At 39.7% G+C, this 25,992-nt stretch overlaps 1 long non-coding RNA gene across 1 annotated transcript; it reads right to left on the reverse strand.

Annotated features, from left to right (window-relative positions):
- Positions 1-12,376: 12,376 nt before the first annotated feature.
- Positions 12,377-25,630, reverse strand: LOC128312617 (uncharacterized). Its single transcript, XR_008292118.1, has 5 exons — positions 24,969-25,630; positions 21,464-21,546; positions 18,704-18,845; positions 17,980-18,216; positions 12,377-12,896 (listed from the first exon to the last, which is right to left on the reverse strand). It is a non-coding gene; the product is annotated as an uncharacterized LOC128312617 (long non-coding RNA).
- Positions 25,631-25,992: the final 362 nt, after the last annotated feature.

Genomic DNA, 25,992 nt, shown 5'->3' on the forward strand with positions numbered 1-25,992 from the left:
TTTTACTCTTACTAGTCTACATCAGCATTACTCTAATGCAACAATAAAGAACATCCTTGTATCTAAATACTGTCTACCTCTTTGATTATATGGTTAAGATGGAATTATAGATGTAAAACCATTAGATCAAAAAGTAAAGACATTAACAAAAATTTTTTTGAGTATAGCTGACACACAATGTTCGTTAGCTTCAGGTGTAATTCACTGTAAATACTGTAACACAGTAATTCAACTTATTTATACGTTATGCTGTGTTCACCACAAGTGCAGCTACCCTCTGTCACCACACAATACCATTATAATATCATTGACTATATTCCCTACGCTCTGCCTTTTATTCTTGTGACTTATTTATTCCATAACTAGAAGCCTGTCTCTCCCACTCTCCTTCACCCATTTTGCCCAGTCCCCACCCTTCTAACCACTGGCAACTACCAGTTTCTTCTTTTTATTTATAGGTCTGATTCTGCACTTTGTTTATTCATTTGTTTTGTTTTTCAGACTCCACATATGAATGAAATCATATGGTATTTGTCTTTCTCAGTCTGACTTATTTCACTTAGCATAATAGCCTCTATTATGCCTCTAAAATGGCACAATCTCATCCTTTTTATGGCTGTATAATATCCCATTGTGTGTGTGTGTGTGTGTGTGTACATGCATGTATGTCACATCTTCCTTATTCACCCATCTATCCGTGGACATTTACACTGCTTCCATATCTTGGCTATTGTAAATAATGCTGCAATAAATATAGGGGTGCATATATTTTTTCAAATTAGTGCTCTCATTTTCTGTGGGTAAATACCCAGTAGTGGAATTATTGGATCATATGGTATTTCTGTGTTTTAATTTTTTAAGAAACCTCCGTGCTATTTTCCACAGCAGCTGTACAAATTTACATTCCCACCAACACTGCATGAGAGTAAGAAGTAAAAACATTTTTAATGTTCTTGTTTAGTAGACCTGACACTACTTTTGAGAAAGGTTTTAAAAGATAGTATTTCCATGAGATTCCCATTTTCCTTAAAAGGGAAGCGTGAGAGCCCTCCTCATTTTAAAATTAACAATACAAATCAAATGGAATGGACTCTTGTGAGGTTTTTACCTTAAGCTTTATCTGCCCTAAACCTAAAATTCTGGAGAAAGGAAACATTAGTTTGGTGACATTTACAAACAATCACCCATCACTCATCACCAAAGTGCAAGCTGCCAGAATAGGAAGGAGAAGGACACTGGCCAAGTTTCTGGGCCTGTGCAAATGCTCACTAACCTGGATAGCTTGTTGGGTGGAATTTCTTTGGTTATTTTTCTTTCTGTTGTAACACTAAGCATAAGGTATCTAACAAACAAGATGTAATATGACAAACAAGGTGTGGCCTCAGGTGTATTCCTGAATGAGTGGCTGTCACACCCATTGTCTAAGGAGGTGGTAATAAGAATTAAGAGTCTAATCCTATCATTTTGCTGCTGTTTTTATTTATCATGGAGGGTGTAATTATAGTGTTTCCCTTTTAAATGGCTCTTAAATGTGTTTGGCCAAAGGGGAAAACCAAAGCAGTTGGTAAAAGTCAAGTGTTTCGCCATCTGTCTCTATCATGTTTCCTTGGTTGCAGGTCCAGGAGCCCTGCCGGGGAGAACTAACTTCTTTTTACAAATAGGCCAAATGTATTGATTTTGGCCAACAGCCTCAGATTTAGAAAAACACAATGGCTTTTCCCTCACCTGCTCTTTCTTACTACTTATGAAATTATTATCAAGTAATAGTGCCAATAGTAAAAACAGTACTGTTCTTGGGTATCCTTCCAGAATTTTCTATGTAGAAACAAAGGTGTATATGTATATGAACACTGAAAAACAAACCCACATGGCGTCATCCTATACACATGCATACTGTCGTTGGTTGACTTACAACATATCCTGAACATCTCTTTATATCAATAAGTAGAGATCTTTTTTTTTTAACAGCAACATAGACTGCATATGTCTCTAATGCAATTTTTTTTAAACCAGTTCCCTACTGATGGATATATCCTATTTTTGATGGTTTCAATCATTGCCACAATGTAGACTCCAGTAATACTTTTGGGAGTATATCTCTGTGATGAGTTTGTAGGTCAAAGGGTATGTGTAACAAAATAATCTTTCAGCGATAAGGACAAAACAAAACAGATCATGAACTTCAGGATATAAGAATGAAGTAAGAATGGGTAATATTTTAAGGAGGATGTCATAAAAAGAATCATCTGATAAATTTTCCATTCTGCCACTGTAAGCAGAGAGGCTAAAGTAGCATTTGTACTTTTTTTGTTATCACTTGCTTTTTTTTTAATGCCCAGTGCAAGCATAGACTCCACTAATAATATTGAGATCCAAAAACAATACTAAAAAAAAAAAAGATTTGATATGGAAAAAAGAATGGGAGACCTGAGGTCATGCTATGGTTGGTCACAACGCCCTGTGATCTTTGACAAATCACCTCTTGGGATTTCAGCTTTCTCATATGTGGAAAGAAAGTGTTGGAAGATCTCTAAACTATCCTTAAAACTACCCTTAAAAATGGTTTTCTGTGTTGTGTCTGCCACATAGGGCTCCTGGGAGTATTGTTCATGAGTGGATGTGCTCCAACCTGGAAGCTACAGTCCTCTGAACAGGGGGTCTGTTGGTGAGTTCAGCCTGTGTCCGTGTTAGCACTGCAAGTATAAGATGTTTTAGGAAAATATTTTTCATGTTTCCTGTATTGTCTTTGTCATTTGGCCCCAGACATGTGCTCATCAGCTCCAGGAGGAATTTGAGCCAGTACTCTACCTGACCCAACCCTCAGAATCTTCCAGAGTAAAGAGCAACCTTACGGACAATAGAATGTTAGTGTCACTGCTCAATAGTTTGAGAACTTTGGTCTTGTCCATCTTGGAGTCTGTTTTCCAGAAAGTATTTCACTGAAATGGGCACTTGGGCATTCACAAATCTAGCACAGAAAGATTGACCATTGATATTTTCTGGGTTCTCTTTCTGAATCTCTCAGTTAAACAAATAATTAATATTTTAAAATTCCTTAAAAAGGCACCATCTTTTTAGGCCACTCTTAAGTAAATTAATACCTCCATATTTTAAATTTAGTCCAATACTGGGTAAAAAGTAAATGCTCACTAAACAATAGCAACTATTAATACTATTACAATGACAGAAGGTGAACAATTTTGCAATAGCCAATTAAAATAAGGTTAAGGATCTGGAAGACTTTCAAATATATCAATAGAACCGAAGAGAATCTAGGTAGAAAAAATATTAGGGTATGACCCAAATAGTATAAAAAATTTCAGTTCCTAGCATATTTTATTATAAGTTTTAAAATTTACAGTGAGCTCTCTCTTAGTAAACACAAAGTAGGCATTTATTTCTATTCACTTGTTTTTTCTTTTCTTTTTTTTTTCCCCACTCACTTTTCATTCATTACAAGGTTTAGCAAATCTATGGATTTGTCCCTGGCAAAACCACTCCATGCTTTGGGTTTCCCCTGAAAGCCCAGATTACCTTGGACATCAAGCCAAAAGGAAGTACAAGTTCACCCCAGATGTGATATGTTCCAATAGGACCTACTGCTTGGTATCTCTTAAGTTCAGCTTGGGTGTCTTTGATGAATGATAAAAATTGAGCATTAAGGAAAAGTCAAGGATAACTCAAATAGAACCAATAAGTTACTTAAGAGTTTAATGATCTTTTGGAGGTCCCTGGAATTTGAGTTCCTGAAATGAATTCCCTCAGACACTAGACAGATGACTCACCAACTTTGGCCATCAAGACAGGCTGAGTCATCTGGAGTCAGCTGAATCACCTGCTTTCAGCTGTGTTTTATAAGAATTGATGCTGGCTGGATATTTATGTCTCTCTGATTGCAAGTATTAAGCATTGAAATATATGGAGAATATGATGTCCTTCTTCGGAAAAACCACACACATTGCTCATGCACAGATGGACTGCATTAGTGAAAGCAGATTAGTAATTGTTTTTATTTCCTGATGATGAAAACACTTCCCTGAACACCTACCTCACTGGATTCTTCACACACCAGATAAACCAAGTGATACTTGATGAGGTTCCAGATTAGGATGTAAGAGACTGATGGCCAACTCCACAGAGCCATAAGACTAGTCCAGAGAACATGTGCGTTGTCATTTGCAGAGCTTGTTTTTAAAGTCTGGATGCTAATTTGGACTGCACACACACTATGAGTAGAGAGTTTTTAAAATAAAGATGTTTCACAATCAGAGAATATTGAAAGAAGTCAGCTAACATTTTCATTGGAAATACTGAGGAAGCATTTGTATGTGCTCAGTTCTCATGTTGCATATGTTTTTTTTTTAAGGGGGATGAGGATTTAGTGGAGGTCAGGTGGCATAAGAACAAGAATCAGGTCAAGGAACATGAAGATTCTTGAGTCATGTGACCCAGATGAACATCCAAAACACATCCAGGTTGTGTTAGATTGGTGTTTCCCAAGCTTGCTTGAGTATGAGGATCACCTGGGGCACTTGTTAAAGAAATCACTTGCCTCACCCAAGCCTACTGAGTCCCAATCAACAGAGTGAGGCCTGAGAATTGACCTTTTAACCAGCATCTTGAGTGATCCTTTTGTAGGGGTGCCTGGGTGGCTCAGTTGGCTGAGCGTCCGACCTCAGCTCAGGTCATGAACTCACTGATTGTGAGTTCAAGCCCTGTGCTGGGCTCTGTGCTGACAGCTCAGAGCCTGGATCCTGTGTCTCCTCTCTCTGTTGCTCCCCTGCTTTCTCTCTTTCTCTCTCTCAAAAACAAATAAAGATTCAGAACAAAAAAAGTACAGAAATCACTTGCCTCACCCAAGCCTCCTGAGTCCAAATCAACAGGGTGAGGCCTGAGAATTGACTTTTTTAACCAGCATCCTGAGTGATTCTTTTGTTCAGACAAGTTTGGGAAACATTGTATTAGATGATCAGTAAGATATCTTTCAACTCTAAGATTGCTCAAATGATCCTTCAAAATACCAACCCTTTTTCCCCCCTCCCTCCAAATTGGGGAGGTAAGAATTAAATGATAACAAATCAAGTTAGCTTGTGTGTGGAAAAATATTGGTGGGGCTGGTCTGCCACCAGATTATAATATATATGAAGATTGTCTTGGGGACACTCAACCTTAGCTACTCAAGGGTTCTGTGTTGTTCCTGCTCTAAATTAATACCTCTTCTCAGGAAGGACTTGAACAATTTATTCACTCTGGAATTTAAAAAGCTTAAGAGCCTTCTTGAATTTTCTCTCTGGCATATTAACAAGATCTGAAATCAACAGAATGAAAGCATCAAGAATGTCAATAAGTGGGGCAAGCACCAAAATCAGGCAGGGACCTCACTCAGAAAACTGTGCTGAGCTGGTTCAACACGAAGCAGGAGAGTCTGCACCAGTTCAAGGATGGTATAATAGGACATTAGTCATCCAAGCAAAGAAATGTACCAGAAATCAGAACAAAGTCAGTGTCACCATTACAGAGCACAAACTCTGGATATCTTCTTTGAGCAACTTTAATCTCTTCTCACAAACCCATCTGCTGACAAGAGACATTGGAGCAAACGTGTTTTGAAGAGCAAAAATTCAAAAATCATAAATTCATTCTTTCATGTGTTCACTACTATTCCTTGAGGAAATTCATCTATTGATGTATTCAACGTTATTTATTGAGTCCTCCCATGCACCAGGCACTTTCTAGGTCCTTTGAATATAGTAGTGAATAAGGTGCGTTCCTGAGTGCATTCTAGAAGATGTTCTGGAGGTTATATTCTAGAAGGTGAAGGGGATCAGAATATGCTACCCTAAAATATGCGACTTTGGCATAAATATTATTTTGAGCTGAATTAAGAAACAGCAGATGCTGGTAAAAGCTCTTTGTCCCCCGCCCATCTGTCTAAAGGCAGGGCACACAATTCCCTTCGTGAAGATGTCCCCTCTCTGCTCTCCTGTATCAGGAGGATAAAAACAGCCTGGGCACTGGCCCAGAGGACCTACAAAAACACACCTTTCTAAAATAATCCTTATTTTCCATTCATTTCCCTCATATATCTACCTTCTCACCATTTACGGACCATCAGAGCCTTAAACCCCTTTTTCCTTTGTTTGGTCGGTATTCCACAAATGTATTGCTCTTTGTTAAAATGGTATCTAAGCCCCTGGTCTAACCATTTCTTTGGGATTTTCACTTCATTTATTCAGGCCTTTCATATGCATGTGAAATAACCCTTTTTCTCCTGTTAATCTGTCTTTTGTCAATTTAATTTTCACGACCCCTTGCACGGAGGTAAGAACAAAGAGGAAGGACCATTAGATGGGACTTGCCCTACCCCCAGGTAAGTTTGTGTCTCCGTGTCTGGTGGGTGGAATAATGGAGGTCCAGGGAAGACAGAGGATCTACCCAGAAAATGGTGAGGGTAGGGGCCAGGTTTCCTAGTGTTCAGAGGTAACTTTTTTCTGATGAACTTAACCTTCTGAATGTTGGTTCCCAATGAAGAGGTTTTATTATTGCCTCATAGGTGCCCTTATGTATTTCTGAGTCCTTTTGTATGGATTACTTGTGGGGTTTAAGTGCAGGAGCAGTGTAAGGCTCTCCAACCTCAGGGCTGTGAAATCTTCGTAACCCATTTTCAAAAGATTAAAGGATAACAATGAGTAAGAAATACCAAGGTTCTATAGAACCAAAGACTTATAATAACCTCACCTGACAAAGACAATGGTAAAACACTTTGTTCCCAATTAAGGGGGATCTGGAATGGTTTGATTGCCAGAAATCAACTGGTCCCAGTTGGGATCCATTCTGTTGACTAGCTTGGAAATTATTTTTACCATGGATCTTTACAGCCACATTTCCCTCTAGACTCCTGGTAATGCTTGAATCCTTCCACTGCAAGAAAACAATGAAATCTTTTCTTCTAAAACATATTGACTCTGTCTAATTGGGTTTGTTTCCCATATGTCAAGAGGATGAATGGCATGTTCAAATATGATGCGATCTGAAGTATTTGACAAAAGATTGGTTGTATGAAAATGACTTTTTGGCATTAGTACAAGATAAGTCACCCATTCTAATGGGCCTGTGGCATTTTGTGCTCTTTCTTTGATGATAGGATTTTACACCTGAAGCTGATGGAAATTATCACCTCTTTGGTGTTTGGTTTTCTATACTGTAATACTTTAAGACTGTAATTTTCCTTTCTTTATCAACCTAACTGATGCACTAGTCTGAACATCTTTGTAAGGTTCACTTATATACATATATAGGGACCACCGCCATCTGGTGTATTAGAGAAGATACTACAATTAGCATGTTACTTGCAAACCTACCAGGCAAGCAGCCAATTTCCAGACCATAGGAATTTTCTTCTAGACACATGGGAAAGTTCCAATGGCCACACAAATTTAATAGAATAAAATATTGTTTAACTGGTACTAAAGTAACTAAAATCCTTAATTAAATTATTTTCTTGATGATTGAAAAGAAGGCATAAAGCACCATACTTTGCATTTAGGAAAAATGAAAGCAACTATCAAGAAAATAAGTAATAACTGAGATTTGGTTAAATTTAAAAATTCTCAAATATGTCTAGATTATCAATAATAGCAGATGAAAAATGTAACATTAAGAATAATAATTTTGATGCCCTATAAGACTTTAGTTGTCAATTAGGTTCACTTCTTCTTTTTTTCTTTTTCTTTTTTTTTTTTTTAATTTTGAGAGAGAGCTAGGGGAGAGAAGCAGAGGGAGAAAGAGAGAGAGAATCCCAAGTGAGCTCTGCAGTGAGTGTGGAGTTCAAAACCACGACCCTGGGATCATGACCTGAGCCGAAATCAAGTCAGACACTCAACCAACTGAGCCACCAAGGGGCCCCAGATTCACTGCTTCTTAAGGTAAAATGATTTTCATCAGTTTTTTAGTCAGTGGAGATAAATATTCCCTGAAGTTGTTTGAATCCTGCCTAGCACCCTTGATTCCCAATGTCTTGCACTAACTAGGTTCTTACTTGTTGAATGGTACCAATTAACTGAAAAATTGCTAAAAGGATAGCTGTTTGGAAACCAGTAAGATCTAGTCCTCCAATTGGCAGCCTTGGGTCAGGAATTCAATATATCTGAGCAGACTGGTCTGTCAAATGGTGAAAATAATAGTGTCTATTTCATAGGTTGGTTAGGAAGGTTATATGCTAAGTTCAATGCATGGTACAAAATTGATGCTTGAAAAAATGTTCCTAGTAAACACACACACACACACACACACACACACACACACACACACACACCAAGCATTTCAAACAAGTCCTACAAAGAGGATGACATTCTCTCTTTAAATTCTCTTATAAACTCACTCTAACCTCTCTCTAGCTAAGAGGGAGAGTCAATAACAAATTGAAATGTATATTTGAAAAAATATGTTCTTTGTTCTGATAATACTTTCAGAATTAGTGATCATTTGGGATGGTTTATTTTTAAAAGCCTTCCTCAATCTATACCCATAGATACAAATATAGGTTTCTGTGGGTGTTTTGGGGGCTAGTATTGGGTGGAATCAGAGAAATGCTGAATTCAGTTAAGTAACTGGCTGTTTTGGAAATAATGATTTGTAAGTAGCAGTTTGTCTAAATTTTCTTCTAACACATAGTTTTCTAAAATTCATCTAAAAAAGGTGATCTGTATCAGGCTAAACCTGTAACTTCAATATGATTTTCTTGCTTTCAGGAAGATCTGTTCATGTAATAGAGTAAACGTCAAATTTTAAGTAGGAAATCACTATTCTTCTCTGAGCGGCTTTGAGAATAAATACCTATTTTAAATCTTTCTTAGGAAAGGGTTCCATAAGCACGTGAAATGACAGGAGCAGATACATTCAAAAGGGATTTTAAGCAAGCTGTTTTTAACTGTAGCTCTGTTTTCCAGTAAGTTAATAAACAGCCAGATCATTAAGGTAGAGTGTAGCTCATATACTTTTTTTCCTTGTAAATTTATGTGTGTATGTGTGCGTGTGTGTGTGCATGTATATTATATGTAATTCAAAGGCTGTGATGTGAGATTGGTAGCAAATGCACTTTTCTGGAAAAGCCCCTGGCTTCTATTCTCCTCTCTTTTAAAAAGAACCAGAAATGTGAAGCCCTGGAAGGTATATTCTTTACCACTAGGGGGTGACAGCTGATAATGAATCAGCTCTCCTTAACCTGCCGCAAACCACTTGCTTGGTTTAGTAGGTATTTCCATGATGTTTCTTGCTTTATTGATTGCCTGGTTTAGTTCGATACATTTTGTTTGCTGAACATGTTACACACCCGGTACTGCTCCTTTATGATGCACAACATGGGCCTGATGAAAGGACAGCTAGTGCTGGACAGCTTCGTAGTAACTGTCTGGAAAATTAGTTAACAGATAGGAACGTTTATTCATTCATGTATTTATGCAATAAATATTGGGAGTCCACAGGCCTGTGACAGGCACTGGGCATACAATGGTGAACAATATTATAATATCTGTCCTCACAGAGGTTTTATTGTGGGGGGGGGGTGGAAATAACAAAAGACAGGTAAACAAATGCATCACTAAAATAATCATGAGCTTTAACAAGACAGACAAAAGAAAGAAGTATTAGGGTGAGACAGAGGATACCTGCAGTTAGAAAAGAGATACTACATTAGGTCAAGCATTGCTTTATCTAAGGCTTTGCTATTCTCCATCTAACTAGCAGATTTCAGAGATACATTTATGCCCTACTTTGGTTGTTTTCCTCTTATATAGATTCTGGCAGGTTCTCATAATTCAGCATTTTGGTGCCTTCCAAGCTTGAAATATGACTGGTAACTGATAGCTAGTGCTAGCATCCCCCTCCCTCAGTACATCTCTCACAGACACTTGGAAAGCTTCATTAAGAGAGGCATTAGCTGTGGGGTGCTGACTGGCTCAGTCAGTTAAGCATCTGACTTCAGCTCAAGTCATGATCTCATGGTTCATGAGTTCAAGCCCCTCATCGGGCTCTGTGCTGACAGCCCAGAGCCTGGAGACTGTTTCGGATTCTGTGTTTCCCTCTCTCTCTGCTCCTCCCCTGCTCGCACTCTGTCTGTCTGTCTGTCTGTCTCTCTCTCTCTCAAAACATAAATAAACATTAAAAAGAGAGAGAGAGAGAGGCATCAGCTGGAAAGAATATGCCTGTCTCTTTCCATTCTGCACTTCAGAATGGAAATTTCTGTGACATAACTGGCTAACTGGCATCCATTTTGTCTGAATAGTTGGAGCACTTCTTGGGAAATATCACACACACACACACACACACACATCAAATAAAAAATATCATTCATTTGAAGTTAAAGTTACCTAGCATGGAAAATAAGAAAATGATCCTGATTCTGATATAAATATTGGTACGACTGTACTATGAGCTTGGTGCTGTTGAGATTGCACATGTGTTCTAGTCATGACAGGTCACTTAATGCCATTGCCGATATTCTTGATTTCTTTTCTTACCTGAAAGACCCTCCACCTTGAATCCACCTCATCTTTCATTTAGTGGATCTGTGTCTCTTTTAAAATTTTTCTGCATGCCAGGCACATTCTTTTGTTTTTTTTTCTTTATTCCAGAAACACTCATGTAATTGAGCAGTTTGGTTAAATACTGCATTCTTAGTATTTTATAATCATTTCATCTTTGTTAAAAGAAGATATTGACTGGCTACCCAACATCCGTTCCTTTTCCAGCTTCCCTTGCAGCTAAGGATGAGAAAAATGATGCAGTTCTAACCAAAGAGATGTAAGAGGAGATATACTGGTATCATATATATATATATATATATATATATATATATATATATATATATATTATATAATTATATAACTATATATATTCTCCATGGCAAAGGAAAAGGGGGTATGTGGAGCCTCTCTCATGGCCTTGGCTTTTCCTTTGTCCTTCTTTTGGATGAGATTATGAGGGATGTAATGCCTGGATCTGCAGAACCATCTTGTGAACAAAATGGGAAACCCAAGAGACTCTTGGGGATGCCAACCCAGTGCTCTTGAGTGTAGAGCTAGTGCACCAGCTCTGGAATGAGCATCCTTCTTATTATTTAATTTAATGTCTTTATGATTTACACCACTATTAAATTTGTTCTACTGTTCCTGGGGGTCAAACAGACCCTAGTCAACACAATCTGAACATTGAAATCCCTCAAAAACATCATCTCGCTTTAAATTTTGATACTCCTGAGAACTCGGCCCAGTGCTCAGGACAGAGTAGTGGCTAAATACATATGTGTAGTCTAGATGTTTTACCTCTGTGCCCTATACTTTCTCAAGTTCGTCACCAAATGAACTTCTTGAAATTAATCTCATATGCTTATTTATGGGACTGCTAAATTGGGATAAGGAAATTGCCCTACATGGATGTCTGTTATATAAGATGCATATGGGTCAGAGTGCAGCTTATTCATACTTTGCCATGGTAAATTTTAATGATTATGAGCTTCTGACATACATGCTTTTAGAAGGAGATGCCTCTACCAGTGCCAGCTCTGTTCCTTATACAAAATATACAGACAATGGGTGCATTGGTTGGGGGAGAGAGGAGAGAAGAAAGTTGGAAGCAGGAAAACGCATTTGATTACTTGAAAGGTATGAGAGATCATTTTAAATTCCTCGAAGCAGAAATATTCCCTTGTTCATCTTTGTATCTTCTATAATAGTGTTTCTAAGATCTTCGTCTGATCATTCAGAATCAACTAGAGCTTTGCTAAAATTCACAGTCCTGAACCCTACTCCAGAACTAGAGAAAGAATATCTCTGCAAGCAGGCGTGGGAATCCATTATTTTACTCACTTGTCAATCACTGCCCCACTTCCTAGTAAAGGGCTTCGTATATGTTAGAGACTCAGGAAATAATAGAATGAATACATGAATGATACAAAGATAAAGCAGTCTCTCAAACTCAGATCCAATCTCTGAAGCCATTCCTTTAAAACCATATTTATTTGATGAGGCACATTATTTCATTTAAAGTAGAAAGTACCCTTTTGTATTTTTAATTTTTTAAAACATTTTTAAGTTTATTTTTGAGAGGCAGCAAGAGCGAGAGAGACAGACAGACAGACACAGAGAGAGAATCCCAAGCAGGTTCCACAGCATCAGTGCAGAGCCCTATGCAGGACTCAAACTCATGAACCATGAGATCATGACCTGAGCTGAAGTTGGATGCTTAACCAACTGAGCCACCCAGGTGCCCCAAAAGCCCCTTTTTTAGATGGGCAAGACATTTTCTTTGACAACCAAGAGGACAAACCATTTAAATGATTCTCTTGGTCTCAAATGTAAATAAGTTGAAACGGAGAATAATATTAATTTTTAAATACTTGGGCACTTAGAAATGAAGACAAAACATTCTAGGACCTCAACCCCCTAAATATCCGTGACAACTTCTCTGTGAATTTGTTTTTCCGATGTATTCCTCCCTGGAACCTGGGCATAACTAGATTTGGCTACACGTTCGCTAAAGAACAAGCTTGCTTTCTAGACAGGGATAGAACATATCTACAGCAAACAAAATGGTGAGCACAGACTCCTCTCTAAAGTAGGAATCTGGCTACACCCCTGCTCTTCTGACCCCAGTGGAAGTCTGAATCATCTCCACACCAGCCACAGCCCACTTCCCTGAAAGCTGTGGTTCCAGAGACTTGTGCTTTCCTGCTTTGCTAACGTTGGATTCTCTTGTATGTGATCCACCCTGGCATCAACTGTTGAAAGAGGCACCATGTGGATTCTTTTGGTGCAGGAGGAGAGAAATCGCTTGCTTGAGTAGCCAATGTTGAGGGATCTGTTTTAGTAGCATGTGGATTCAGGGCACTGAGGAAGTATCTGTTTGGAGAGAGTGAAGAGGTCTGATTTAATCAAGTTTGATTAATCAAGTTTGCACAACAAACTGGGTCATCTAACTCCCCGCCAAACTTCTCTCTCTCCCTCCAATAGAGTCAAGCCAGTTTCTTCCCGTTGTCCCACATGCCTTGCACCTGAAAGAAAATATGCATTCGCCCAATATCTTCTGCTCCAACTGGAATTCCTTATTCTTTTCTCTTCACCGATAATGAGAATAGTGCTCATAATAACCACTGAGCAGTTAGTATGTGCTTTATACATATTGCTTCTTCGAATTCTTATTATGACTCAAGGAGGTAGGTAGTACTATTATCCCCATTTTATACATAAGAAATGGATCACCAAGGGGTTAAATTACTTGGCTAAGGTCATCCAGCCAGTATGTGGCAGAACTAGATTCAAATCCAAGACTGTCTGATTCTAACGTCCATGCTTATAGCCTTCAAGCACTCGTTGGAATTGCCTTTTTCTAGTCTCTCATTGTCCATGAAGCCTTTTTGACTTTTCGCATTGATTATCTAAATCATACATATGGGTACTTTAAATAACAAAATCGTAGAATGTCAGAGAAAGCAGGAATTCAGAAACTATCTAGATCACCTCACTTCTTTTACAAATAAGGCATTTGGGGACCAGAGAGGCTGTTCTTGTTAGAAGTATTACAGGATTCAGTCATGCACTTAAGGCAGAACCCTGCTGATTCCAAGGCATTCTCCTAGACTCTCTGATATGGTGGATCAGGTGCAAGGGTCTGGGAATGTGCATTTTTAAAATATCTTCATGACTGAGTCCAATCATCAGACAAAGTTGGGAATCACTAATATTCTATATCACTTAGTGTTTCAACTGTGTTTGGTGTTTCATTTATTTTATCTGCATTTTTTATCTCTCAAATCTTACTTTGTTGAGACCCTATTCTACACTTTTGTATCCCTTACAGTGTCCCACCAGGAGCTAGACATAGCTTAAGTGTCTAGTAAATGCTTGTGAATTGAAAGGAAGAAAGTTTTAGATACTGAGTATTGACGAGGAGGTGGCAGGGAAAATGGATTATGGCAATTAGTTCCAAGGCCACATAGAGCAAATGCTCCACGTGGGAGGCAAAATAGGTGGTGATTATAAGATTTGGCTTGTCTTATTTGCTTCAGCTCATAATGACTCAGAAGCGTGGTTGGCCAAAGATTGCAGATAGTAGAGTTTGGATTTCTGATTTTCTTTTGCCTCCTGACTGGGTAGACATGCTTAATAAATGTGATCCCCAGATGTTCAGGACATGTCATGTTCTGCTATGAGCACATGGAATCAGGCCCCAGTGACACTCTTGCCTTGGAGTGGCAGAGCCTTATATGGAAGCAGAGTGTACTTTTCGCTTTACTGGGGGATCTTTAAATAGCAGGGAACAGCAACTCAAAGCTTTTCAAAGAGCTACTTAAAGTTATTTTTCTCCATGACAACAGCCTGCCAATAAGGATAGAATTTAAAGAACTAGGACCCTAAGTAGAAAGAGAAAAGGAAAATTTCCCTGCTAAATTGAATGCTCAGAGATGAACCACAGCCAGAGTGTAAATCCCATACGTTGACTCACATCTATAGAACAGATGAGATGAGCAATCAAAGTGCACTCTTTAATTATCTGTGTGCAAAAGCAGGAGGATATTTAAAAGTGTTCACTTGGTGGTATATCGGGTGGAGGGAAATACTCACAGTCATATGCTGTGATTGCTGATGTTGAAATGATGGATCCATTTTCTTCTGTGTTACTCTTAATGGTTTGGAGGACTAATTTTGTTTCAGGTGCTTAAAGATCAACTTATAAATAATCCTCCTGGGTTTCCTGTGCCTACATCTCACAAACTCACTGTTTGCCCTGCCTCCTGAAATCTGCCTCCCAGGATAGGCTGTAGTGAATTCAACTCCTGATTTCTTCTTTTCCACCAAATGAAAATATTCAGATGACTTCTCGGGGAGTCCCTGCATAGTTTTGTCGTTTTAATTAAGGCTTTATGTTTTAGAGCAGTTTTAAGGTCACAAGTTGGTGAAGGTACAGAGATTTCCCATATACCTCCTGCCCCTATCTACATATGTGTAGTTCCCCTCATTATAAACCCTCCCCACAACCAGAGAGGTAGATTTATTACAACTGATGTACCTACATTGACACATCCTAATCACCCAAAGTCCGTCATTTACATCATGGCTCACACTTGGTGCTGTACATTATGTAGGTTTGGACAATCGTATAATGACATATTTCCATCATTCTGGTATCATACAGAGTATTTTCACTGCCTGAAAAGTCCTCTGTGCTCCATCTATTCATTCCTCCCTCTGGCAAGTATTGATCTTTTCACTGTCTCCATAGTTTTGCCTTTTCCAGAATGCCATATAGTTGGAACCATATAGTATACAGCCCTTTCAGACTGGCTTCTTTCACTTTGTAATATGCATATAAATCTCCTCCATGTCTTTTTGTGGCCTGCTGGCTCATTTCATTTTAGTGCTGAATAACAGTCCATTGTCTGGATGTAGCACAGTTTATTTACCCATTCATCTATTGAAGAACATCTTGGTTGCTTCCAACTTTTGGCAACTATGAACCCTAACTGCTGCTGTAAACATCTGTGAGGAGAGTTTTGTGGAGACATAAATTTTCATCTCCTTTGGGTAAATACCAAGACATGCCATTGCCAGAACTGCTGGATTGTATAGTAAGAGTGTGTTTAGTTTTACAAGAAACCACCAAATTGTTTTCCCAAGTGGCTGTTCTTTTTCTGCTTTGCCACCAGCAATGAATGAGAGTTCCTGTTGTTCTGTATCCCTGTGAGCATTTGGTGTTGTCAGTGTTCCAGATTTTGGCCATTTTAATAGGAGAATAGGGGTATGTAATTGTTGTTTTCATTTGCAGTTCCCCGAGGACATATCATGTGGAGCATCTTTCCATATGCTGGTTTGCCATTGGTATATCTTCTTCAGTGAGTAGTCTGTCAAGGTCTTTGGACCATTTTTTTTAAGTTGAGATAAAACTGGTATATAACATTAAATATGTATCACATGCATAACATTATAATTCAACATCTGCAGGCAAGAATTTTTATTTATTATCACTGAATCACATCGGATTTTTATTTCTCTGTCCTTAGAGGCCATATTTATCTCCCACATTGGAAGGATTTATGTGATTTATCTTCTGCTCCTAATTGGCCCCAAGAATAAGGATGGACCTGCCCTGACAACTTTCTTACCCTTCACCTCCAACCAACTCCCAGCCAAACTTAGCAGCAATAGCTTTAGAACTGATCAATTCCAGAAATGGAATAAATACAATTTTCTGATTCAGGGATACCCTCTACAGTGTTCCCTACAAATGCTCATCCAAACTTTACCCAGTGACAGCTCTCTAGCTTGACAGTGACAAGTTTCACCACTGACCAGTATCAGGGATTACCATCCATCTAACAAATATTATTGGGTGCCCTTTATATGTCAAGCTCTGAGCCAGACCCTGGGGCAGTGAATCAATCAGACAGTTATCAACGTCTTCCTTATGGGGTCAAAGTGGGTTTTCTGTAATGACCAGCTTTCATCTGGCCCATTGAAACCACATAACTGGCTATTCCATTTCTCCAAAAACTTGAAGACAACAATCAGACCCCCTCAAAGTCCATTGTCATTCTGGTCACCCCTTCCTTTGGACACGGTCCACTTGGTCAATGACCCTTTGAAAGGAGACTACTCAGAATTTCTACATCCTGGGCTTTTCTGCTCGTGTTGGGATACTCGGGTCTTAATAACAGTTTCCTAAATCTGTAGAGTTACATTGCTTGACATGTTTCCGGAGTCTAGAGGTACAAGCTTGCGTATGTATATATCCCTTGGGGAGAAGGAGTTGAAAAGATTAACTTCAACCTAGGGAGTTGTTTTTCTTCTGCTTTTTAACCAGAAAAATAAATGCGATTGTAGCTTTGAAAACTGAAATGCTAGCTTTTAAACAACATGCAAATAATAGACTTCAAGCTTTCAAGGGGAAAACGGGCTCCGTAAAAATTCTGTGATAGGAACCCCTACATTGTCCTTTTAGTTGGTAAATTGAGAATAAGTGGTAAACAGAAAGTAATCGCCTCTAACTACATTTCACTGAGAACTAATGTCCCTCTGACCAGTCAATAATGTTAACTTACAAAAACAGTAAGCCAGGTTTCTCCACAGTGACAACATAAATAGGCAATGATTATAGTCCTTGAACTTTTGCCCCCGCCCCCACTTCCAGCTTGACTTTGCAGGAGCAGGGGAAGGAACTTGGGGTCGGGCTGTCACAGCAAAGCACACTCAATACCACCCATGACAAAGGGGTTGTGGTTGATAATACCAAGGACCAGATAGTCCCTCTGCTCTTACACTTGGCTTCTTCTATGACTGGAAACATCAAACTCACTCCAGGAAGAGTCGACTACTTTCTCTTACTTCAGAATTCGGAAAGAATGATTGTTCTCTTGACTGATTATTCTCTCCTCCCATTTCTCACCTTGTTCTGCTTCCTGGATGTGTTCTCTGCCTTTCTCTGCCCTGCTTTTGGCTCCAGGGGGCTGGCCTCTGCAGGTACATCTCCCATCTTGCCCCCTGATGTGCAGTTCACTTTGGCCAGTGAGGGGTCCAGGTAAGAGGGTGGGAAGAGAGCGAGATCAATGTAAATCTTCCAAACCCTGTGCTTCTGAAGCGTGTCTCTAGAAGTAGCTGTGTCTAATTACTCCACATTACAGCTCTTGCCAAGCAGCCCCTAACCTAGCAGTCCAGCTCTCAATAGGCTCTGAGGACTCTGTGTCCTCCCTTGGGCCCTGTGCTCTAGGACTGATGATGGTCTCTGGTCATCTGATGGTCTCTGAGCACCTCAACCTCCCTAATTTTTTCTTATCCCTGCTCTCACCTCTGTCCTATCATTACAGCCTCTTCATTCAAATCATCTGGAATGAATTCCTTCCTGCCTGTTTGACTGATAAACCTCTGATGTTTGGGTCTCTTCTCTGAGTCATGGAGCCCCATGCCCTCAGCACTGGGGAAGCCTTCTTACCTTCCTTAAGCAGGTGTGGCCCCAGGCCCAGGACCAGAGTTTAGGCTATTCCAACCTGGCACCTCCTTGAAAGATACATTCCAGACCCTCCTGGAGTGGAGACTTAACAATTTCTATTTCGAAAGAAATCCATGAGGCAAGAATAGCAAAATAGTGATAGTTGTTCAAGTTGGCTGATGGGTACATGGGGCTCATTATACCATTTTCTCTGCTTTTGTATATGTTGGAACATTTTTGCTATAAAAAAGAATCAGACATGTAAAATTCTTAGTTGAGAACCACTGTTTCAAAGTAGATGTCTGCAATATATTTTGCTAATCTCATTATTTCCTGTCTTTCATTGGCTCCCATCACACCATGGTAAGGTCTCCATCTGGGTAAATAATGGGCTGGGACAAAGAGATCCAGCATCTTTCAGTCCCTACCTCACAGATACCTTTATAGATTGGGGTTGAGCAGATTTGGCTAAGTCACTTGGTCCTTTTTAAACAGTTTGCATTTATATAGACATAGTTTGTGACCATTAGCCAAACTGTTGGTACAGAATTGAAAACCCAGGTTAATACACTCTGGTGTGGCTCTCTCCTCTGTCCCTTCTTTATGAGAAATTCCTCAGAAGTCAAACCTTTCTATTTGTTCCATGCAAGAACAGGACACAGAATTTTGAGTAACAAATTCAGATTTCCAGTCTCTGCTTCTGTGTGATCTTGGGCAAGAGCCTTACCTTTTCAATTTCTCTGATTTCTTTAATTTCATAGCAATAGTAGTTAAAAGTACGTCCCTGGCTCTGAATCATAGTTCTGCCACTTCCTATCCATGTGACTTGGGCCAAGCTGCGTAACTTTTGTATGCCTCAATCTTTCCATCTGTAGAATGGAAATAGTAATAGAAACCACGTCACTCGGTTACTGGGGAGATTAAATGAGCTACTATATGTAAAGGGAGTAATGTAGTACCTGGTGTATAAGTTCTATATAAGTGGTGGCTGGCGCTGTTATCATTACTGTTACTTAAATTTACATTTATAACTCTGGAGGATGAGACAGAAGGAAACATAGCAACAGTTTCAGATATAGAGTTTCTAGGGATTTTTGAAATCATAATAAAATTTGAAAATGGCTGCTGTAGAGTTTGCGGAAATTAATGGCCATAAACTCCAGGGGGGGAAGAGTCATTCAAACAAGCCAGTGTAGCCAACTCCCTAATTGCTGGTCATTTTGTACACTTCCGAGCTTCCACACCAGCCTGGGTGGAGGGCCTGGCTGGATCTGGAGCTCTTCTTCTCCTGCTCTGGCTTGGTCTGAGCAAGCAACCCAAGTTACTGGGTTTGACGTGTGGGAGGTGGCGGTGGAGGGAGCGCAGGGGAGCAGGGACGATGCTCCTAAATCACACAGAAAAGACAAAAATGCCGAGACGGACTTGGCTTATGTGTGTCCATTCTCAGCCAACTTGAGGACACACGGCTTCATTTAACAAACTCGACCTCATGTTCCTGTCCATTAAAAACTATGCAAATGTGTTTTGAATTTTCTAGGCAAGGGTGTATTACCTCCTATTGCTGACTATTAAAATTCCTGATAAAATCCAACCTCCAAAAGTTGGACAGCAGGAAAGAGAGAGAGTCAAGGAAAAATTTAGGCCTTTTAATAATGTAGCACAAAAACATAAATTAATAAGTTGACCCTAAAGCAGCTCCTTGAGTACTCCTTTGGCTGGAAGGAAAAGGGCTAATCTTTCTTTTCTTCACACCTAACCTAACCGAGCCAAATACCTGTAGGCTCCAGATTGAGGGCCCTTGTTTCAATGTTCTTTTAATGTAGATCTGGCCTTTACAGGAGCCAGATGCTGAATGATATAAGCTGATTTGGCTTTAAACTAATGTCTAGCAAATGGTGAAAGGTAGCTTTTCCTTAGACCAATATGTCTTTGCTCTGAAATACCAGTCACTTATACTCTTTGGTATGGTCTGTTAATTTCTCCAATGCCTTGCGGCATGTCATTAAAAGTCACCAGCTAAGAAAAGTCAGGTCTTCTGTGACTAGTTTTTGTTTTGTGAATGTCAAGGAGACATGTGGTCATTGTGCAAAGACTATTGTTCTGAAGACTCTCAGGGTGTCCAATTGGGGTGGCTGCCTGCCTTGTGATGTGCCCCAGTAGCCATGTCTGTGCCATAACCCTTTCTTTGCGGGGAATGACTTTCCTTCCACAAGTTCTCATCCTTCTACTCCCTGTTCTATTGTATGTCCTGGACAGAGCTGCAACAGTGCACTGCTGGCCACAGTGGAGGGTTGAATGGTAGGTAGTTGACTTAAACCGAGCAGTCTGTGTCTCACACCCCACTTTGGGTTGGGGCTGGGAGGGGCACCCAAGCTGGTCTAACCAGAGTCCTTCCTCAGGATGTATCTCCCTGCACCCAATGCTTCATTATGAAAATTCTCAAACAAGTTCTAAAAGAATTTTATCGTAAACACCCACCACCTCAACTCTATCATTTAGCATCTTACTACATTTGATTTATTATCTATCTATCCTTATATCCAGCTATTAATTCAAATTATTGTTGGTGCATTTCCAAGAACATCACAGACATTATTAGTACATTTCGATGTAAGAGTTTTAGGATGCATTCAAATAGAGTTTAGTGTTTATTTACAGTGGGTTTTCCTTTTGACATAAAAATCATATACAATGAAATGCACATATTTTAGTATTTGCAGAGGTTTTTTTTTGAAAAATATGTACCTTCAGGATTTATTTTCACAGGAGTGGAGGAGTAGAGAGAAAGCTTCTTTCCCTTTTGGAAGGTGAGGCTCTAAGATGTGAGCCCAGAGTGGGGCAATTATGACTCTAGCTGAGGATTCTGAAAGCCAGCTGGAGATAAGAAAGCTGACATATCAATGTGGAGGCAGAGCTAAGAGACAAAAATAATTTTGAAAGTATTGTAGTCATTTCTACCCTTTTTTTCTGCAGTTTGGTTACATGAGCCCATAAATTCTCATACTAGCCTATTTTAAGTTGTTTTTCTTTTACTTGCATTTAGTCCTGACTAATATTTGATATATGTGTGTGTGTGTGTGTGTGTGTGTGTGTAAACCATTAATTTTATTTATTTTTACTTTTTTAAATAAACTCTTCATTTTTAATGTTTATTTATTTTTGAGAGAGACAGAGACAGAGTGTGAGCGGGGGAGGGGCAGAGAGAAAGGGAGACAGAATCTGAAGCAGGCTCCAGGTTCTGAGCAAGCTCTCAGCACAGAGCGAGTCGCGGGGCTTGAACTCACAAACTGTGAGATCATGACCCGAGCCGAAGTCGCATGCTCAACCGACTGAGTCACCGAGGCGCCCTAAACCATTAATTTTAAGGAGGGTATTACGTATCTATTGCAGGTATCAGCACCCCAAGTTGGGAGAGGTTAAGAAGGTCTAAGGTTTCTCATAAATCTAAGGGACTGTAGATCTAGTAAACTGAAAGCATTGGCCTCACCTGGGTTCTGGCTGTGGCTCCATCCTATGTGGGGATAAGAGAACATTATGCGTAGGCACTAGCAGCTTTATTCAAAGCAGACTCTAACATAAAAATAAAAGCAAAACATGACATATCTTAACCTTAATATTGAAAGTACAGTTACCGATAGAAGTAAGGACCCTTAGAAACTAGACCCTAACATACTTGCTAATTATTTTTTTCTAACTTTGAGCATTACCCAGTTTTTGTGGCTTTAGCTAAATAATTACAGAAACAGAGGCAGTATGTTTTCACTGTTAGAGGTAGAATAGGTTGCAAAATGCCAAAATGGGTCCGATCTGGAAAATGTTGAGTCCATGTGTGAGAGAAGGGAAAAAAGACGAAGACTCTCAATCATCCGAGGGGGAGTAAAGGAAGTATTTTATTGCCCAAGAGAAATTTCGACTTTTTTTGGACTTTGGTTCATACATATGATACTATTTATCAGTTGTGTTATTTTGGTATTCTATGGTCAGAGTTTATTTCTCTTTCTCTCTTTGTCTCAAACCAAAATAAAAAGTCTCTCTTTGGTGAGTTCTATATAGGTCAGAAAAGTGGTTACTTTGGTGGGGAGGGGAAGGGCTTGTGGATGGAAAAGTGTCCATGGAGGGTAGGTGCCCAAGTTCTTTTTCTTTACCTGAATGGAGGCTACATGTGCATTCCTCTTTTACTAAAGTATGAATTCACTTCGTAGGGGTTTTGTTTTTTGTGTTTTGTAATTTACAATAAAAATCCTAAAATCTCAAGCAAATATATAAAGACAAGAGTCGATAAAGCTATGAGATGAATACATTTTTAGTGCTTAATTCATTATACGCTTTTCTGTATCATTGGAATATTTCATAGTATAAAAGTTTAATTAAAACCGTTTCCTCCTTGACCTCCAACTTTTTTTTAAAGAACAGAATTTTTTACAGGTTTTTATTTCTGATGTCTGTCCAAAGTGACAGCAAGTGACGGTCATCCCCAAATTGTCACTAGCACCTTCTTATTTTGCATTGTCTACTGAAATTAGCTCTTTGATCTCCAGAGTTTCTAGGTTCCTTAACTCTTTTGTGTGAGTTTTAGCTCGATTCGTTTTATGTCAAATATGTGATCTTTACTATATATTTTTATAACTTCCAATTAAATTTTATCTGACCAGATCTACTCATGCCAAAGTGAATGGGAATAATTAAAGTAATTATTTGGGTAACTTATATTAAACCTTACTTGTTCAGATAATTTAAAGAAAAGCAGAGAAAAGAGTGTAGTGATGAGGTGCTTGGATGGCTCAGTTGGTTGAGTGTCTGACTTCAGCTCAGGTTATCATCTCAGGGATTAGTGGGTTTGAGCCCCATGACAGCAGGGAGCCTACTTGGGATTCTGTTTCCCTCTTGCTCGCTGCCCCTCCCCCGCTCACATGTGCTCACTCACTCTCTCAAAAATAAACATTAAAACAAATTTAAAAAGAGTCTAGTGGTGATTGTCCTCCATTACCCGATTATTGCCCCATTTCCTCGTTTTCTTTGGATTTTGAGGTTCTTTATTTTTTCCCAGACTTTATTTTTTTAGAACAGTTTTAGTTTCACAGCAAAATTGAAAGGAAGGTGCAGAGATTTCCCACATACTCCCTGAACTGATGGGTCATAATCACCCAAAGTCCATAGTTTACATTAGGGTTCATTCTTGGTCTTGTGCATGCGGTGGACGTGGACAAATGTATAATGAATGTATCCATCACTATGATATTATACAGAGTCTTTCCACTTGCCCTAGGAATCCTCTGTGTTCCACCTCTATTCATTCCTCTCTCCACCCTGCAACTCTGGCAACCACGGATCTTTTTACTGTCTCCATAGTTTTGCCTTTTCCAGAATGTCATATTGTTGCAATCGTGAAGCATACAGCCTTTCAGATTGCTTTCTTTCACTTTGCAATATGCATTTAAGTTTCCTCCATTTCTTTTTATGGCTTGATAGCTGGTTTCTTTTTAGCATTCTATAATGTTCCATTGTTTGGATGTAGTGCATTTTATTTACCTATTGACTTACTGAAGGGCATCTTGGTCACTTCCAAATTTTGGCAGCTACAAATAAAGCTGCTATAAACATCCATGTGCATGTGCGGGTTTTTGTATATACATAAATTTTCAGCTCCTTTGGGTAAATACCAAGGAGTGTGATTGCTGGCTCTGCTGGATTGTATGGTAAGAGTATGTTTAGTTTTGCAAGAAACCACCAAACTGGTCTTCAAAGTGGCTATACCTTTCTGCATTGCCACCAGCAATGAATGAGAGTTCCTGTTGCTCCACATTCTTGTGAGCATGTGGTGTTGCCAGTGTTCCAGAATTTGTCCATTCTAATAAGAGTGTAGTGGGATCTCGTTGTTTTAATTGAGGTACTTAAGCATATTATATTAGCAGGGCATTGGTGAGAGCAATAGCTGATAATGTTTAAATAGTTGCCATATGCTGGGCACTGTACAAAGCACTTAACAAACATCATCTGATTTAACATAAAATATCATTCCACCACTCTTGTGTTATAAGTACTACTACTGTCTCTAATTTAAAGATAAGAAGACTGAGGCTTTGGAGGGCAACATTTCCAAGTCACACGGTTAGCATGGGACAGCAGAGCTGGCTTCATGGGTGCAGACCTGGGGAGTCACACTGACCTTGTGGTCAGAAAAGTCCTATATTTGGTTTAGTGCTTAGAGGTCACTGTCTTGAGGTACTTAATAATTTGTACACAAAGAGCCCTGCACTTTCATTTTATACCAAGCTTGGCAAATTCTGCCCTGTAGGGTGGAGCTGGGTATTTGACATCAGAGGCCATGCTGTTAACCACTAGTCTATTCTGCCACTCTTTACCTCGCTGAATGAAGCTAGAAGGAAAAACAAAGAAACAAAACAATGAAAACAAACAAAAACACCTCAAGAAGGAAATAAATAAAAAAAACTAGTAGCAGATAACCAGCTGACATGGTGTATGGAGAAATTAATTTTAATATGTGTGACTTGGGCTTCAATGAACATTTTCTGAACATAGTTCTTGGTAAATAAAACGAATATGGGCGACTTGTTCTACCTTAGGAGATACACATACTCCCATGATATAAGGTTCATTTTTCTATATTTATTGCATGCGGCTGATTCAAGAGCCTTTTCTAAAACAAACCAGTATTTGGAGACCAAGGGTGAAGTCATCAAATCTGGAGATTTGCTCATTGTTTCCTCCAACCCAGGAGTGATTCTCACTGCCCCGCTTTTAGACCTACAAACTCCATCCACCCTTACGTCAAGTGAAGCCTCTGCACAGAAAGTGCCAGGAAAACTGTGGCTGCGGATTGGGCAAAAGACACTGCGCGTGCCCATCCGAGGGAGATCCAGGAGGAGGCGCGGCCATTTCTTTTTCCGGTGCGCCCTTCATTTCCGGTTTGCTGTGCTGTGGGTGCTGAGGCTCCCTTCCTCGCCTGCTGTGGCAGCTACCGGTGCACTTACCGGGTTTCTTGCCCTTGTTTTGCTTGTGGTCTCCGCCTGTGCTTGCCTCCTCCCTGGGGTTGCTCAATTTGAGCTGCTAGGTAATAGCTTGTCTCATTTAGCCGCAAGGGTCCTCCTGGCTTGGCGGCGAGATGAAGCATGGCTTGTACTCCTCCCTGACGCGTCTTGCTCAGTGGGCTAAGAGGGTGAGGGCTGGCGGCCGCAGAAAGGTGGAAGCTGGTGCAGGGCCTCCGCCCTTCATTGCCCCTGACCCTAGGAGGCCTCTGCTGCCTGCTCCTTAACAGCCTGGAGGCTTTGATGCCTCAGGAGTGTTAAATCTTACAGTTTAGCGTTACTTCCTAGTCAGAAAATGGAATCACAGGAGAAACGGCTTTTCTTGCCACATGGGGGCTTGGCCAAGGTTCATTGGTAGTTACCAACGTTCCTCTTCTCACCCCACCCAGCTCAACAATGCCCATCATTGTTTCCAAGAGGGTTTCACCGGTGTCTGGTGAGCACTTGTACAGGCAGGTCCGCAGCAGCACCCAGCAGAGCGTTACATCTTCCTAGAGCTAGTAGGTAATTCCCAATGACCAGCATTCCAAACTGAAGGACTGTCATGCCTAAGTAATCTTTCCTTCATCATGGATTAAGGGTGGATATTTAAAAATAAGAGTAGCCCTAAGGTTGTTTATATGTTCCTCACCACACACATCTGTCAGGTATTGTCAGTGCAGCTTGAGAAGTACTGGTCATTTTAATAGACTAGTTGAACTAACAGATGATAAGAGTTTCAGGGAAGTGTGATTTGCCCAAGATCTAAGATGTCAGCCTAGATTTTTCTATGCCAGGAACGCTGTTTCTCCATTACTGCACCACATTACTTCTATCATGAAACGCATTCAGCATAGAAAGAAGAAAGTTATATGAGACAGCTGTGTGTTGCTTTTAGGATGAAGGTGGGCATATTAGTAGTAGTAGTGATTTTAGCATATGGACCTAACTTAGCAGCGTATTTGACAATGGTCAGTTATGGTCCAGGCTG

This window comes from Acinonyx jubatus, chromosome D2, assembly GCF_027475565.1.
Source record: "Acinonyx jubatus isolate Ajub_Pintada_27869175 chromosome D2, VMU_Ajub_asm_v1.0, whole genome shotgun sequence".
NCBI lineage: Eukaryota > Metazoa > Chordata > Mammalia > Carnivora > Felidae > Acinonyx > Acinonyx jubatus.